The 19,025-nt window shown below is 47.1% G+C and overlaps 1 protein-coding gene across 1 annotated transcript in view; it reads right to left on the bottom strand.

Moving 5' to 3' along the window:
* Positions 1-19,025, bottom strand: part of LOC147708863 (uncharacterized) — a 678,829-nt gene that overhangs the window by 110,466 nt on the left and 549,338 nt on the right.

Genomic DNA, 19,025 nt, shown 5'->3' with positions numbered 1-19,025 from the left:
ACCAGGGCCTGCCCCCTATTCATTTTTTAATATGTCAAATTTGGGAAGGAGGCTGCGTGCCCCCCTTCCGAGGCCATAATCGCCCCGGGAAACCCATCCCCGGGGCATGGGCACTTTAAAAAAAATTTTTGGAGTAGGGCTACGTGCCCCCCCTCCTCTGGCTATTTATGGCAACAGGGACCCCATCCCCCAGGGCCGGCCTTTCTCTTTAAAAAAAATAAAAATAAATGTTATTTATAATTTGGGAGGGGGGCCGCATGGCCCCCCTTCTGGGCCACTTCCGGCCCCAGGGACCCAATCCCCCGAGTCCTGGCCATTGTTTTTAGGGGGCCCCATTCCCCCGGGCCGTCCTGCCTCTTTTTCTTAATTTTTATTATAAGGGGAGGGAGGCCGCGTGGACCCCTCCTGGGCCACTTGTAGCCCCAGGGACCCCATCCCCCTTGGCTGGCCTTTTTCATTGGGGACCGTGGGGGGTCCCCAATCCCCCCACGGTTCCAGCATTACCCCTCCACATGGGGAGCAGCTAACATGCTGCTCCCCATGTGGAAAAGCAATCTGCTTTGCTTCATTGAAGCAGGGGCAGGTTTCCCTGCTCTTGCTTCAATGAAGCAAACCAGTTTGCAATGACAGGGTGGAAGCCACGAGGCTCCCTCCCTGTCAATGCAAATGACAGTGTCCAGGGGTGGGCACCCGGGACACTGCAGGAGCCGGCCCTGGGGGGGGGTGGTCCCCAGGGCCATGACAATGCTCCAGGAGGGTGGTGGTCTCCGGGGCTTAGGGGTCCATAACGGACCCTCAAATTAAAAAACGGAGTGCCCCAGGGAGGTGGAAGTCCCCCGGGTGTATGGGGAGGGCTCAAGCCCCCACACACAGGTTTCTTTCATTTAAAAAAAAGCCCAGGGTGGTGATCCCCGGGGCTTTGGGGTCTTTGAGCCTCCCCACCCACTTATGTTTAAAGCCCCGGGGGATGTTGGTCCCTGGGGATGGGGGCTATGAGCCCCCCGCACAATTTTAAATAAAGCCCCAGAGGGTGGGGGTCCTGCCCCACCTAACTTTCATTGCCCCTGGGATTTGGCCCCCCAGGGGCTGATTACCAATATAGCGCCCACTTTTTGCATGTTTTTTTATTAGGTTTCTTGTGCCTCGGTTCTACCGAGGCACAAGATGGCTGCCAATACTTCCTGATTTGGAGTGTTAACAGCCAATTAGAATACAGCTCGTGCTCGGCAGGGTGCGCGGATCCACCGCGGCCATGGATATATGTGATTTTGATTTTCTCAGGAACTACTGAACGGACTTGCACCATTTAATCAAAAGGCACAACTCTGAGCCAAGGTCTACCTTTCTTCCAAATTTGATGTAATTCTGTTCATCAGTTCAGGCTGTAGCCGCGAATAAAGGTCACTATTGAAATTTGCATGGGGAAAACACGTTTTGGAACCCCCCCCTTTTTTCTATGACCCCGCTTGACAAATCACCCTGAGACTTTCAAGATCGGACTGGAGCGCCCCACCAGTTTTGAAAATTTTGCGAAGATTAGTCAACCGGCGCTAAAGTTATTCCAAATAGAATGTTGCGGATTTCCTATGCAAAATAGGTCCTAACTATAACTACCTACTGGCGCCCACCAGTAGGTAATACATAAATATATATATCCACAATAGTATTCTTTCCGGAAAGATTCCACACGCACAAATGCTCATAGTGCTCTTATTTTATTTTAGCATACAATATTTCTGACAAGTTACAATCCAATGCATTTCAGTCTGTACTTAGACCTTTCTCACGGGTAACCAGTGCTAGTGTCAATCCATGTATTTCAATTCATTCATGAAGTTACATCACATCCTGGTTTCACAGCACTTAGCATTCTGGAAGTGGTAGTACATAAATAACAACTAGTGTTTAAACAGTGAATATTTCTTTAAAATTCGGCGAAAGTGAATTAAAACCCTTTTTTGCTATCGACTCACATTTTTATCTTTCGTTTGTTCAAATATCAATTTCGCAATCATTGTATTTTCCCATTTTTTCTAAATTACACATTTCATGTCTTAATTTCATCTCCTAATATCATTTGATTTGAGTCATGCCCTCTAGAGGGTCTACCAATTAAGCATGGACGAATTTTGCGAATTAGCGAATTCGCGATCTGCAAAATTTGCGAATGTGCGAATTTTTTTCTTTTTGCGTGTTCGCGGGGCGCTTTGCGTGTTTGCGGGGCGCTGTGCGTGTTCACGGGGCACTGTGCGTATTCGCGGGGTGTTTTTTTTCGTTTTTACTTTTTGTTCCCTTCTGCCCTCTGCATTCTGCCCTCTGCCCCACTCCTGTTTTATTTTAGGATGGCGCCGGCAGGCTGCCAGCGCCATCCTAAAACAGTTACTAAGTTATCAGGAAGCACTAATAGATAAAAAAAAGCAGGTGCACCTGCTTAATTTTATCTATTAGTGCTTCCAGATAACTTAGTAACTGTTTTAGGATGGCGCTGACAGTTTGCCGGCTCCATCCTAAAGTAAAACAGGAGTGGGGCAGAGGGCAGAAGGGCAGAGGGCAGAAGGGCAGAGGGCAGAGGGCAGAGGGCAGAGGGCAGAGGGTTAGCTTCAACAGGAAGCACTAATAGATAAAATGAAGCAGGTGCTCGAGCACCTGCTTTATTTTATCTATCAGTGCTTCCTGATGAAGCTAACTTAGTAACTGTTTTAGGATGGCGCTGGCAGCTTGCCGGCGCCATCCTAAAATAGTTACAAGCTTGAAGCGTGAACTTTTTCCCCCAGATCCGTTCGCTCGCGGATTTTCGGCAACTTCGCGGGAGTTCACGGATTGCGAATTTGCCGAAATTCCGCAAAATACGCGAGCGGAACGGATTTTACGCTCACCCTTACTACCAATTGATATGAATAATAGTGATTTAAAACCATATTCCTACTCAAACAATAAATCGGAAGACATTATCATATCACATATGGAAAACCAGATTTGATAAAAAACTGAAAAAGGGGGAGAGGAAGGGGTAAAAAGGGAAAAGGTTTTCATTATGCTTCTATTGAATATCTTTCTGGTCAGACAAGCAGGATGATTTTTAAACAATACAGGTTTGATGTTAAGTTCATGTTTACATAGAGGTCCGTTTACAAATGTCAGTACATTTCTTCATCCATATTAAGCCCATGAGGGGCCAGAGTCCTGAAAGACAAAATGTGTTGCGATTCCTTTTTTCTCAACACCATCGGTGCGGTGCAGATTTACCCCGTGCGCTGACAGTGATTGATTCCCATTGTTCATGACGAGCTCAGCTCGTCATGAGTGTACGAGAGGTGTACCTCATGACGAGCTGAGCTCGTCATGAGCATCGAAGGTGTTAAAGTTTTTTCACAGTTGCCACCTCTCACATGGCGTGGAACCGTTTCCACAGCATACAATTTCAGTTTTCTACAATCACTTTTGTGGCATTTCTCCATATGTTCAGTCACTGCATAACTCCGATCCTTATTTATGGTTGCTCATACATGTTCGAGGATGCGTTTTTTGAGTTCGCACACAGTGCTCCCCACGTATTTGAGTTGACAGGGGCATTCAATTATGTAAATGACATATTGACTCTTACAGTTTATCAATTGGTTGATTCTTCACTTTTTTCTATTTGCCATGCTGATTTATTTTATGTTTTGAGCTACTTGACACACTTTACAAGTCGTACACTTATAGAATTCTTTAGTGTCCAGCCATATCTTCTGTTTTTTGTTGAGTGGGTCGAAAGGACTGTGAACCAATTCATCCTTAAGATTGTTCGCCCTCCTATATGTTATTTTGGGATGTTTTCTCATGATTTTTGACATGGTCGGGTCCAAACACAAGATGTTCCAACTCTTCCGAATAATATTTGTAATTTTTTTTGATTTTGTTGAGAAAATAGTGATTAATCTTATTGCATCTTCCTCATTATCTTGCTGTAATGTTTTGATTTTTATTATTTCAGATCTTGGTTGTTTTTTAGGTTTTTTCTAGACATGTTGATAGTAACATTTTATTGTATTTCCTTTTTCTGAATCTTGTTCAAGGTGGTTTGCTATGCTTTTCCATTCAAGATTTGCAGAGCAACTTTGGCGTAATCGCAACAGTTCTCCGTATGGTTTTTAATGAGTGGGGCATGCTGGAAACTCTGCATGTAAGGTTGCATTGCTTGCCATGGCTTTGCAGTGTAAAGTCATGTGTACCTTGTCCTCAGTGATGTAAATTTCAGTATCCAAGAATACCACACAGTTGTCGCTGAGGTTATATGTAAAATGAAAATTCGTATTTGGGTTGTTTAAGATGTTGAAGTATGCTTTAAATTCTTCCGCAGAACCATCCTTTTGTAGGGAGACGGGTAAATGAAGTTGTGATTTTGTGAAAATCAGGAATATTGAAGAGTGCAAGCAAGGGCAACTCCGACGAGTACAAGTATGGAAAAAAGGGAGGCCGAGAGGAATGAAATAAAAGACAGTTTCTCTGAAGAACAGGGAGGAGTCGTCTCAGTAAATGTAGCACAATCCACCCCACGAAACATCAATGTCAAAAGTGAACTACTGATGTGGGAAAGACTACCAAAGAAGGAAATCAACAAATGGTGGGAGGTCAGCTCTTTGAAAAAATACCTTGAAGTCAAAAGGGTACCCAGGGGACTGCACACAAGTTTAATGCCGAATCACCAAGACAGAAGTAACAATCTTTTACATGAATGGGGCGAATATATCCACAAATCAACAATGGGCCTCAAGGAGATTTTAATTGAGCACATCACAATAGTGTTAGAGAGAACAACTGCACAGCTGAAAGAATTGGAAAAAGAACGGGAAAAATTTTAATTCAACACAGAAGGCAAAATTCAAACAAGAGTTTGAACACTACATAGAGAAAAATGAGTCATCAGTACACTTACGAAAACAAATGAAATTCCAAAGAGACAAGGAAGACTATCAAGAGGGACGCATATTTACTTATAAAAGGAAATACAATCTGTTAAAACAACAAGATAAACTGGATAAAGCTACAAATGTAGAGGGTAGTCTATCATCCATAACATCTAACCAAACAAGTGAAAATGAGTCAGAGCGAGAGGGGGCATACCCAAAATGTGATTTTTTTTTAGGGGAAAAGAGGTTGGCCCTTCAAATACAGAATTGGGAAAAGAGAATGGGAGCACAACCAGGAGAAAACAGAGGAAGAGGCAGGGGGCATGGCTGCCCAAAGGGAAACCAACAAGAGGTAAATGCAACAACAGACCACAAAAGAGGAGGAACTTGGACAAGGAGCATGAGACAGAGGGACATGAAGAGTTAGAATTAACTTAAGAGTTGGAAATAATTAACTTATCAAGTCAAGTCAAAACTGCTTTTTTCTGTGTAAAATGTACATCCATAAAAGCATACTTATAAAAACCATTAATAAAATTGATCATGGTTACAAATATACACTTTTAAAAATGTCAATTAATTTACAATAAATTTTTCATAGAGATTCATCTAAGTGTGCTAATTCCTTCCTACGCATTACTACCCCTAGTGAAAAGTGCAAATAATCTTCATATTGTCCAGACTACATAGAAAGTTAAAAGCATTTTTATAATTATACAACTTATTCGTTAAAAAAAGAGGTTTTAAAACAGACTTCCGAATAGCACTGTACAAAGTACAGAATATGAAGTGTAGTGTGGACTGGGGTTTTTTTCCATTACATGTGCAATTTAGTAATTTATGCGGACCCATTTTCTTGTCACGAAAAGCAGTTATATTTTGTGTATTGTGCCAAATCTTAACCGTGTTAAATAGAATCTGTGTTGGGCATTTTTTGTCGTTATAAGATATGTCTGTATACCCTGAACAGAAGGGATTTGAGCAAGTAGTAACACTATGGTTATGATTTACCTCATTAGTTCTAATACAGGCCATGGCCGAGCTATATCTTGACTTCAACTCTGTTTTACTGATGTCTAATAAAGTTGTTAAATCCCTTTTTTCAAAGTCTATCATACAATCTATCAGTAACTTTTGGATATACTCAAGCCATGGAATTTTTTTCCAGTGATAAACAGCCAGGCAGTCCATTATTATGTCCGTAGTAAATTTGGTCTCTTCCTTTGCCCACAAACCTCGCCAGAGTGTAAGGCCCGCTAATTTGATGGTATTATTTATATAAGAAACAGCCAATTCTTTATGTACAATATAATTGGCTGTGGAATTTGGTACTGCAAATACTATTTTTAGAAATGTATTTTCTTGTATTTGTAGAGATATGGTATTTTCTCTACCCCATATGGCAGCCCCATAACAAGCACCAGTGACACATTTGGTTCAATATAAGGTAAGTATCTCCCTCACAGGCCTGTTACCCATTTTGGCTGAAAATCTAAAGATTCCCTCAGCAACTCTTAAAAATTTCAGGTTGCATGAATCTATGTGGGGTTTCCAGCTGCCCTTTCTGTTGAAAAAAAAGGCCCAGATAAACAAAGGTTGGCACTCTACCTATGGATATACCACCCACATTATGTTGTCTAAGCTTCGATTTAGTCTTCCCACATGTCATAACGAAGGTTTTGGTAAGATTTATCTTTAAATCCCTATCTGACATGTACTGTGTAAAATTCTTGATTAGACATTGTAATCCATTCGCTGTCCTTGATAAAAGGACAGCGTCATCCGAGTAGAGTAAAACTGGGGTTATACGTCTGCCTACTTTTGGACAATCAACATTTTGCAGAAAGTGATCCACATTATTAATATATAATGAAAACAACAAAGGTGCCAATACACAGCCTTGACGTACACCTCTTGTAACCTTAAAATCCTGTGTACATTCGCCCCTCATTCCAAACCGTACTCTTAAAGTTAAAAAGGTATAGATTTGGGATAAGTATATAATAATATCATTTGGTGCTCCTAGCTCTTTTAAGGTTTGCCACAATTTGGCGTGATTGACAAAATCAAATGCACTGGTGAGGTCTACAAAGCATAAATAAAGAACCCCCTCCTTAGCCAGTGTGTATTTTCCTATTAGGAGTTCCAAAAATAAACATTGTTCCACCGTTCCGATACCTCGTCTGAACCGAAACTGGACTTCTGAGAGGATGTTTTTCTCAATAACCCGTTCTTCCAACCTCCCCAGGAGGACTCTTCCCATTAATGTAGAGGTTGAGTCCAGAAGAGATATGGGGCGGTAGCAATTGGCCTTCCCTCTATTACCCTTTTTTTTTTATAACAACTTTTTTTTCCAAGAACAAGCACCAACAATACGACATTGGAGAATGCCAATAGTAACGTAGGACAATTAAAGGAGCAAAGACATTGCTTTTAAACCCCACCATACAGCAGCAAATATAAACATCAAGTGTAAAGTTCAGGGTACTCCACGGCACCCAGCCATTGCCCCACACCCTCCGGTATTTCCTAGGGCACCTCCATGCCTCGTATATAGGTTTCTCTTGTGTTGTGCACCAATCTACCCCCTTCTCCATTCCACAAAGCATGGTGGCGCGGGAATCTTCCAGGAGGCACAACCATGACTGTATTGTAAAATTATTTTTCGGTCCTGGATCTATCTAGTCCCTCTGTAATCCCGAGAAGGGAGTGACGTGGATCATGGGGAACCTCCTACCCAGGACCTCGGTCAGAACATTTTCAATCTCACCCCAGATCTGGGCTAGTCGGGGGCATGCCCAGTACATGTGGAAGAAGTCGGCTGGATACAGACGGCATCTCATACATGAGGAGGATGGGGAGGGGCCGGCCTGGTGCAGGCACTGCGGGGTTAAGTAGGCTGTGTGTAGATCGTATAATTGGATCAAGCGGAGTTTGGCGGATGCAGTGATAGTTTTGAGTGACATGAGGGCATCACGCCAGTCCTCCTCGTCCAAAGGACCCACCCACTCTTCCCATTGGCCCCTGAGTTGGTCTAATGAGGTCGGGGTGTTGACCAGTGTCCGGTAGATGCGGAAAAACCCCCCTTCCTCAAGTCACCCAACATCATCTGTGCCTCGGGGGGACTGTACTCAGGGATCCTGGTGTCGGCTGGTATGAGTAGATGGAGGGCATGTCGCAGCCGCAGGTATTTATAAAATTGTGAGGGGTGCTGAGAGTATCTGGACTGGAGGTCTTTAAAGGAGCGCATGTGGTCGCTCGCCCACACATCACCGAGCAGAGAGGCCTCTATAAGATCACACACACGGAACCCCTGCAACCCGCTGACCTCCCTTAGCCATGTACCATGCCAAATAGGCGTGTGTTGGGTGAGTTTGTGTGTCCAGTGAGTATGTCGTAGAGCAGCCCACCAGGCTAAGAGCACGGAGCACGTGTCATCGGGCAAGGTGGATGGAATGGGTTCTCCGTACATTAGGGACTGGATTTTGGGCAGGCCGAGCTCACTTATTTCAAGCCTATAGGCTGGGTCAGACCAGCCCCAGTAGAACCAGTCGTGTATAATCAATATCAGAGTCGCCAAGTAGTAGAGATATAAGTGTGTCATCCCCATGCCCCCTTCAACTGGTGGAATATGGCAGGTACTCTACTCCAGCAGGGCCCTCCCCTCCCCCCAAAGAAATTTAGTGGCCATAGTGTCTGGTTCCCGAAACCAAACCAGCGGAAAACAGAATGTTTTGTAGGACGTAAAGAAATCGGGTGAGAATCCTCATTTTAAACAAGGCAACCCTCCCCAAAGGATTGAGAGGGAGTGTCTGCCATTAGTGGAGGTCCGCCTTAGCCTTCTGCACAAGCGGGGTGATATGGATGGACCATCCCAGTTCAGGGAGGAGAGCAACCCAGATCCCAAGATATTTAAAAGATTGATGCCGAAGCGGTATCTTGGACTGCCAGTCGTAGCCTTCTCCGGAGAGATGCAACGGGACCAGGACTGACTTATTAGAATTCATTTGGAGGCCGTAGGCCTGCACGAAAGAGCGCAGCATCTGGAGACAACATGGACCTGATTGGGTGGGATCAGTTAAGAAGAGCAGGACATCATCCGCGTAAATAGAAATCTTGTCCACTGCGGAATGGGGCTATTCCCATCCTCCAATGAGATTCTCGGACCAAATCAAGACCGCTAGAGGCTCCATCTCCAAGGCAAAGAGAAGGGGCGAGAGGGGGCATCCCTGTCTCGTTCCCCTTTGAATGGGGAAGGCGTCGGAGGTGGGGACGCGTGCTTGAGGCCAGGTGTACCGAAGCCCAACCAGCGGTCGGAATTGAGGGCCGAAACCCATCACAGCTAGCACATTGTCTAGGTACATCCAGTCCACGGAGTTGAACGCTTTCTCAAAAAAGATGAGAAGGAGAGCCAAGTAAGGGGAAGAGTTCTTGACGATGAGCCAAGGCCAGGTCCAGTGCCGGAGACAGTGTCTGGTACCTCACTGGGGCATGAATCCGCATTGGTCTGGGTGGACCAGCATGTTAAGGTAGGGCTTCAGCCGTTGGGCAAGAATTGCAGCATACACTTTAATGTCCGTGTTAAAGAGGGAGATGGGACGATAGTCCGCACAGTGGGGGGATGGTGGTTTTGACTTCGGGAGAACCACAATGGTGGCCATGTCAGTCTCGGGCGGGAAGGAACCTTTCTCCAAGGCCACGGCGTACAGATCGGAGAGGCATGAGGGCCTCATGGTATGCGGCATAATATTCCTGGGGAGGCCGTCTGGGCCAGGAGTCTTTCCCAGCGAGGTGCAAGCAATAGCCTCATCAATTTCATCATGGGAGATTGGGCGGTCTAGATAGGCTTGAGCGGTAGAGTCAAGGTGACTGAGGTGAGCGCTCCTGATGTCCTGCAGCTCACAGAGCAACCGTTCCGGGGTTCGTTTGGCATAGAGTTGACGGTAGAATGTGGCAAATGCGCCGGCCACTGCCACCGGGGACTGTTGCGTCGCCCCCTCCTGATCTAGTATTTCTGGGATAATGCGGTTCTCTCTGGGGTACGTAGTGAGCCTATGAAGGATTGTGCCGTTTTTATATCCCCAGCCATAAACTCTGGCCACTAAAGATCTCAACAGGAGATTGGTGGTCTCCAATGACAGCTGCCTGATGTCCGCTCAAATGCTCGTGAGGTGCTGCTCCTGAGCGGCATCGCCATTGGTGGAGGGGGATTTCTCAAGGCGTAGTGCGTGCAGCTCCAGTGAAGGGGGTCTGTAGTAGTTGGGCCCACCGCTGCCGTTGGATGTGGCCTTTGGCAAATCCACGAATAGTGGCCTTGCCCACCTCCCACATGGTCCCCGGGGAAGGCACTGACCCCACATTGGTGACCAAGTATTGCTTCAGTTCCGATCCCACTGCCTTCTTGAATTCCTTGTCCTGGAGGAACCAAGCGTTCAACCGCCACACTGGATGCGAGTAAGGGGGAGGAGCCCCCGTACTAAGGAGCAGCGGGGAATGGTCGGAGATACCTCTTGGTAGTATTTGGACATCTTGGATCGTGGTGTAGTCCGTAGACGGAATAAAGATTGCGTCTATGCGTGCCTGCGTGTGGTGAGCGGCTGAGGTGTGTGTGAATTGTTTAGTGTGCGGGTGCCAGATTCACCATGCATCGCAAAGGCCCAGGGATTCAGCCCAGTTTGTTTATTGTTTCGCGTGCACCAGCCTAGAAGTAGAAGGAGGACCGGTCGTGTCAAGAAGTGGAGCGGAGACCGTGTTAAAGTCGCCCCCAATAACAGTGGATCCCAAGGGGAGGGTGGGTAGCCGAGCCGTGGATCATTTTAGGGTCATGGCAAGCATCGAGGGGGTGAGTACAAGGACATAAGGTTAAAGGGAATGCTCCCCAGTGTACTTCAGATGATCACGAACATGCCCTGTGGGTCATGAATAACTTGTGTAAGCGGGAAAGGTGTGTTTCAGTATTATGGTTGCGCTTCATGAACCCCGGGCGAAGCCAGAGTGCCACGCCCTGTCATAGCCGTAGCGCGTCAGGAAGGGTCAGTGGTTACCCATCAGGTGCATCTCCTGAAGTAGAAGAACTCCTATATTGAGGCGCTGTGCGGTACGCTGTATGGTTGTACGCTTGTGGGGGTCCAGCAGGCCATTAACGTTCCAGGATAAGATCTGGAGGGCTGCCTTCGGAGATGGTATGTCAATCATGGGGGCTGGAGGTCGTCGTGGCTCCTCGGGCCCTGGAGAGCCAGCGGCAAATGCAGGGCCTGGGATAGATTCGAAAGTGTGCTTTTGGGAAGGACCATGGGCATTGGATCCACACGGAGGTGAATCCGAGTGTCCTGTGGGTGTTGGTGCAGCAAAACAATAGAAACCAATATTAAACACCGGGAGCAAACATTCCCAACCCCCTCCCCCCACCCTATACTTCGAAAACAGAAGCATCAGTCGGCCTCCCACAACCAGAAAACCAAACTAGAACGCTCGGGTTGAGAAGCGTGGAAGGACCCCTCCATATGAGCAAATATACAGTGCCTCGGCGGAAAGACAAAAACTCAGAGCAAACAGTCTGCCAGAACCCCGGTTCCTCCAGAAGTCGGGGCATAGTCTCCAGGTGCCAACCGCCTCAGTGGTCGGTCATCAGCGCCTCATAGGGTCGGGCTACAAGAAAGGTCAGTGTATGTTCCCAGGAGGGTCCACCAAAGGGCCACCTGAAGCCTGAGACGTGGAGGGGAGGCCGAACAGCCAGAGGAACCTCGTGGTCTATGGGTCGTTAGATTGGAGGATCTGTGGACCATTGTTTGGGATCGGCGTCTCCTGCTGGAGCGTATGAGTCTCTGGCGCCCCAGCAACCGGGGCCGTGTGGACTGGAAATATGGCGGACCGGCGGGACGCATTGCTGCCGGAGGGGTCGCTCCGCCATCAACCAAGTCCAAGCCGCTTAGGGGGAGTCGAAGAAGTGTGTAACATTTTGGAAGATTACTCGCAGATGTGCCAGGAATTGCACTTGGTATTGGAGGTCTAGGGATCTCAACTTCTTGACCTCGATGTAGGACCGACGTTGGTCGTGTACTTCCTTGGTATAGTCCGGGAATATCATAATGTTGTGATTTTGAAATCTCAATGGACCTTGGGAATGTGCTGCGCGCAAGATGGCATCTCGGTCTTTGAAGTGGAGGATCTTCAGGATGAAGGGGCGTGGAGGGGCCCCAGCTGGCGACTTTGGGGCAAGGGATCGGTGGGCCCTCTCCACCACAAAACAAGCATACATAGTCCTTTGGCATCCAGGAGGTAAACCAAGCCTCTACAAAGGCAGCCGCCTGAGTCTTTTCAACCCCCTCCGGGAACCCCACCAGTCTGAGGTAGTTGCGGCGTGCGCGATTTACGGCATCTTCAGCGCACCAGTGGAGCTCACTGGTGCGGGAGCTGAAGCTCCCGCACCTGGTCCTCAAGTTGGCGAATGTCATCCTCCGCCGTTGAGATTTGGGACTCCGCCTCGGTGATCCAGGCCGTGGCTTATTGGAGATCTTGCCGGAGCAGAGACACCTCCACCTCAATCTCACCAATCTTCCCTTCCACCAAGGCCTGCGATGAGCTGGTGGCCTGCAGGATAGTCGCAAGGTTCGTGCCCGGGGCGGGGAAAGTGTCATCTGCCTGTCCAGGTGGGTCAGGACCCTGGGTGGTGAATCGGTCGCGGACTTGGGGGCCCTATCTGTTCCCATGATCCAACTCTGTACAGGCCGCAGAGCTTGCAAGAGCAGGAGGAGAGAAAACTTCAAGTCTGGCCAGTGATCAAGACCATCGACAACTGCAGCAGGGACTCGGGGGTGGGGGTGGGTGGAGGACTGCCCCAATGCTGCATGCTGCTGCAGTCACCTACTACTGGCTGGGAGATGGGGAGGACGGAGACTGCAGGCACTTCTGGCTCATCGTCGCCCAGCGAAGGATGAGCCACCTGGAAAGAAAACAAACCTCCAACCACGACCCACTGCCCGAAGTGGCGGCCGACAGGGTTGTATATATTAGGCACGACCGGCTCAAGTCTCGCGGCTCCAGCAGGTGAAGGGCACCCCAGAACAGAGCACAGCGCCCTCCACAGGGCGGCAGGGGCCAGGCCGGTGGGAGAGCAGGGCCCTGCCGGGGCAGAATCTGGCAGAAAACAGCAGACTCGTGGGACGCACTGCACCAGTAATGATCCCCAGAGGTTCGCCAGGCAAGGACTAAGCATTGAAGGTCGGGGGTAGCGGGGGGGGGGGCTCCCACGGGAAGGCCCAGCTTTGACCTCCCGGCCCGCCACCCGACAAAGGCAGCCGGTCCCCCCACCAACACTCCCCACTCACCGTTGTAGTCCTGTTTTGGTCAGCCATGAAGCTGGGGCCCAGCATGGGCCAGGGGCTGTCCAGAGATTGGCTCCGGTAACCAGGTGTGGGAGACCGCCCAGTTCCAGGTAGCAAGAGGCATGGTGGCCACATCCCCAGGGCCAAGGTGAAGAGAACCCACCTTCCGCCGCCTGATATGGCAGAGAGAAAGAAGCCGGGTATCAGCCTCGCCAACACCCGCTGTCCGATATGCCAGCCGCCACACAAGATGCACCGGGCCCAGGTTAAGGGAGAGGAGATACTCACACACTCCCCACGCTACCGGTTATGATAGCCGAAGGTGGGAGCACCGCAGCGGCAGCCCCGGTAGGTCCGCAGCCACTCCTCTTCTCCCAATCATTCTCCGCTACCCAGTAGGGTAGCCGCCATCACAGCCAGGCCGTGGCCGCCTTTCCCCTAGCCCCCAAGCACGCCTCAGGTCCTGCGGCCGCCCTACTCCCAACAAGGGAGCGAGGGTCCTAGCAGCGCCTCCGCAGCACCAAACCAGGTCAGCAGCTGGAGACTGGCCCCCACCAATCGACTCACCGGGTGCCGCCTCTCTTCCTTCACTGAAGGCAGAGGAGCCAGCGGGGCCGGTCTAGTGCAGGGCGGATGTCAGCACAAATTCAAGCGGCCTGGAGGAACAGCTGCTGGAACGCCAGGCCCCTCAGCAAGGGGAGAGGCAGGCTGCCATGTTAGTGCCCAGGGGTCCCAGAGAGATAAGGGAAGATGCGACGCCCCAGAGGGCCAACACAGGAAGAAAACTGCTTCAAAGACAGCTCTGTGACCCAGGAATCATGGCAGGCAGGTAGACGTGGTATATGTCTGCCAAGGAGCATAGGATGCGAGGTGAATGACGGAGGGGTTCAGGAGCACTCTTAGAGTGCAACCGCCATCTTGACGCCTCAGGCCATGCCCCCTACCCTTTTTAAAGATAGGAACAATAATAATATGTGTCCATGATACAGGTAAAACTCCTCCTATTGCGACATTAAGAACTTTTAATATGGGTCCAGAAATCCATATCACTTTTAAAAACATCAATTGGTACCCCATCGGGTCCAGCGGCTTTCCCGCTAGCGCTCTTTCGGAGGACAGTTTTAATTTCCACTAACTTAATTGGCAGTGATTTTGCGGGTTCAACTAGTATAAAATTTCTATTTTGTATTGTATTAACACTAATGGCATCTGGATTAAAAATAGACTCAAAGTGTGTGATCCACTTGTGTGGGGGCACCGCAATCTCAACGTTTGGGGTTAAGATATCTGTAAAAAAAAGGGTGATCAATGGTACGCCAGACCAGTGTTGCATTTCTAGTTTCCGCTGCCAGTATTAGGCTTGCCCAAGCTTCCTCTTGAACTTCACTTTTCCTTCATTCTAGGACCATTTTATAGTCCTTCCTCAGGGTGCTTATTTTGGCCTATTCTCTTGGTTTTAATTTGAGAGCCATTTTTAGATCCGGGTTTAGCTTTGAGCATTCTTTATTAAACCATCTAGGGAGGGTCCCATATTTCGTGTTCTTTCTTTTGCAAAATTAAATCACTTGCTATTTCGGTGGTGATATTATGAATGGCGTTAACAATTAGCAAATCTGTGGAGGAGCTATTCAGACAGATAAAGATCTGTTTAATTTTTCCCTTTTAGGTTATCCAAAAAGAGCGTTTTCAGTGCCTGCCCATTTAACGGAGACTCCATTATTTCCTTGCAATTTTATTTCAGTATAGGAAGTCTTGCCCCTTCTTTGATGGTCCATACCTAAAGTAAGCCCCAATGTAAGGGGGTGATGGTCACTAAACAGACTTTCACTAATTTTGAGTTTTCCTACCAGATCTACACACTTTGCTGATATACTAAAATGATCAATATTCGATGCCCCTCTCCCACTTACATAGGTGGGGATCACGGTTTCACCCTCCACATTTTCTGGTTCCAATATTACTAGATTATTTTTAAAAATAATATAATTTATGGCGTCACCATATGTATCATCTGGAAAATGGGGAATTCGACTCCGAAAGCTATCTCTAAGACTGCATTGTTCTCCCCCTGAATACCGCAAATTTCACAATTAAAATCAACCCCCAAATAACTACATATTCCCCTCACAATTCCCTCACAAAGTTCTCTAAATCAACCTCTAGGTCTTTATTTACCCTTGATTTAGTGCTGTCTTTTTTTTTTGTCCTCATCTCACCTTTAAAGCATTATGCAGAATGTTACAGCCGCTCTTCCATACCTCTGCTCCCTCCGGCCGACTGCGCCTGCTTAGGTCCCCAGACCAACTCCTTGTGCTGGAGTTTTAAGGTGTAATCATAGGACTGGGGAGCCATTGCTTTTTTCCTTATCTACACAATCTCATAATGGTAAGTGGGTACCAGATGCTATTTGAGGCAGTACCGGCACTGGCCACATCCAGGCGAGCCATTGCAAATGCAGAGTTCAACCAGTCTTCCGTTTTTGGGGGGGGGTTAGGATCTTTCCATTTCAGGAAAATTTCCCTACGCGCCAACAAGATCAAACTCAACAGCAGGCCTCTGTCCCTTGCTGAGAGAACTTTTGTTGATACACGGTCATCGGCAAAGAAAACCAAAGTCTCGTTAACTATGATAATGGCAAAAGTCCTGCGAAGATATCCTCCAACCCCTTCCCAAAATGGTACCAGTTTTACACAATCAAAAAAGACATGTATATCATTAGCTTTAGGGGCCATACATCGGTTTCATTTTGGTTCCGGGCTTTGTGCAAATTCTGCTATTTTAGCCGGGGTGTAGTAGATGCGGTTCGTTACAAAAAAGTGTTTTTTCTTTATACTGGCAGAACTTATATAGTAGATTTAATGAGGGCTCCAGTAACTCCTCTATTTCTCCTTCAAAGGGAGTCTGTCTCCACACATAGGCCTGAGATGGAATATCCCTGTCATCTGCTTCTACCAATTTTTTGTACCATAAGGATACCTCTCTCTTAATGCAGTTTCCTGACAGGAAGATGATCTCTATTTCCCAGTCACCCGTTAAGGCCTCGCTCTCTGCCTCAAACCAGGATTTTAATTGTAAAAACTTGAATTTAGAAAACCCTGGGCCTATCTTGGCTTTCAAGACTTCCCACGGATATACCCAATTACTGTCCCCTAACTCTGACCAGATAGAAACCCCTGCCTCCCTGAAAGGGACAGCCAACCCATCTTTCAGACAGATCGGGGTTCCTGGGGAATCCCAAATAGGAGCGTGTTCATAGTAGTACCCTATGTTACACCTTGTCCTTACTTTGTACCAGCATTCTAAAGCGTTTTCCAAGATCTTCAGGTGCACCTTTTTAAAGAATTTCTTTACCACAAATTTATATAGGAATCCTTCCGTTCTGCCCCCTTCGATGTCTCTCGTCTGTTCACCGAGGAGAACCCCCCCATGCAGAAGTTGTAGTTTTCGTCAGAAGCATCCTAATGGCTTTAAATTGAAACGCCACCAGGTACCAGCTAATGTCTGGAAGAGCTAACCTGCCTTTAAGCAGCCTCCGCCTGAATTTCTTCCAGAACAGTCTTACTCCCTTATCTCCCCAGATGAAACTCCTGATCTTGCCCTGTACCCTGGAGATATCACGTTGTGGGAACTTCAGGGGGACAGCATTAAATATACAAGTTAATTTAGGAAGAACCGTCATTTTGACCAGGTTCACCTTACCAAAAATGGTCAAAGGGAGATTTTTCCACCTCGAGAATTGACGGTCCAGTTCATTGGTTACCCTTTTTAGATTCACAGGGGCAATTCTGTCCAGGTCTTTTACTATTGTGATACCTAAATATTTAAACTCATTGCTGGACTGCCCCGTCCAGTGCGATATATTCCAACACATTATTTCTGTCTTGGAAGTGTTGGCCAGATATCCAGACATAGATCCAAACGCCCCCAAGAGGGCCTCCACCCTTGGGATTGTTACTTCTGGGTCTCTTGTGTAAAGAATAATATCATCTTCATATAATGCAATTTTAGATATATATTGCTGTGATCTAAAAGGCAAGATCTGATCGTCTAGCTTTATAGCCTGGGCCAACGGCTCAATGTAAAGATCAAACAGGAGTGGGGAGATAGGACAACCCTGCCTGGTACCCCTTTGGATCTCAAAGCTGGAAGTGAGCGTCCCATTTACCAATATTTTTGCCGACGCTCCCTGATAGCATTGCCTTAGTGTTTAGACGAATATGGGGCTGAAGCCCATAACCTCCAATACTTCCCATAAATAGGACCAACAGATCCTGTCAAACGCCTTGGCGGCATCTAAAGCGACTACCGCCAAGGGTTCAGATCTCACTACCGCCAAGTCAATGTTGCGAATAAGGAGTTGTGTCTGCTCCTCAATGAAACGCCCACTAATGAATCCCTTTTGGTCAGGGCCAACAAGCTTCGGGGGCCAGTTTAGCCAATCTCCCTGCCAAAATCCCCATGAAGATTTTATAATCTGAGTTTAGCAGGGAGATTGGTCTATAGGAATCAGCACTTAAGGGGTCTTTTCCCGGCTTAAGTAACAAAACAATGGTTGCCTCTCGCCAGGAATTAGGTATATCTCACGACGGGCTATAAACTGATTGGAACAGAGAGGCCATAGCTGGAGCTATCTCCTCTTCAAGGAGCTTATATACTTCGTTCGGGAGAGCATCCAACTCTGATGCCTTCTTTTTTTGGATGATTTAATTTGCCCTTTAATTTCTTCCAATGAAATCGGGCCATCCAACAGATCTCTACCCTCCTGAGTTAGAACCGATAACGATTTAGAACTCAACCAAGACTGGATATAATTTCTTGATGGCTCCAAATCTTCTTTATACAGATCCTTGAAGAGAGAGAGAAGACAATTCTTTATGTCCTCCATGTCAGTCGATTTATCTCCCCTATCATTGATAACTAGCTTGCCTATGTCATTTTTTACACGATCAGTTTTAGCTTTCCATGCTAGCAGGGCACCGCTTTCTCACCATATTCAAAGTTTTCCATATTCTTATTCAACCATTGGACCCTGCATTTCTCATCAAGCTTGCCTCTATAATCTAATCTGGCATTTGCAAGGGCCTCTTGTATTTTACCAACTCTGTTGGGTGGACCAAACCTCTGCAAAAGAAGATCAGCTTCTAACACCTTAATTTTGTCCACTCTCCGTTTTAATTCGCGGGATTCAATTTTGTTTTTTGAGGATATAAGACCGTGTAACCTGCCTCTAAGACTAGCCTTAAAGGCATCCCACACCACTCCTATAGATGTTGAACCTGTATTAAACTCAAAGAACTCAGAAGAGGAGACTTTAATAGCAAGGGCTATCTCAGGATCTGATAACATTCTCCTATTAAGGGTCCACCTTGTCTCAACTACCTTTGTTGAACTTTTATATGCAACTAAGATAGGGGCTTGGTCTGAAAGATGACTAGGCAAGACAGAAATACCCGAATTTTTAGGCAAGAAATATCTGCTTATAAATATATAATCGATCCTTGAGAAATGATGGTGTCTTACTGTGGAACGTAAAACCTGGAACCTCTCCCATCAACTCTCTCCAGACATCCACCAACCCTAGATCATGGATCAGATTTTTCGTTACACGCCGTATATGGGGCGCCACTACATAGTGGCACTGATTTGACCTATCTTTGTTTGGATTGAGGAGGACGTTGAAATCCCCTCCTATGATTACAGGAAAATTTTCCAAAATTAGCTTAGAATAAAGCCTCGATATATATGTTGAGTCGTCTACATTGGGTCCATAAAAAGATATGCAGGCCACCTTCCCACCATCCAACATCAA

Source organism: Lissotriton vulgaris, chromosome 6, assembly GCF_964263255.1.
Source record: "Lissotriton vulgaris chromosome 6, aLisVul1.2, whole genome shotgun sequence".
Classification (NCBI taxonomy): Eukaryota; Metazoa; Chordata; class Amphibia; order Caudata; family Salamandridae; genus Lissotriton; species Lissotriton vulgaris.
This window is presented reverse-complemented; position numbering and strand designations above follow the sequence as displayed.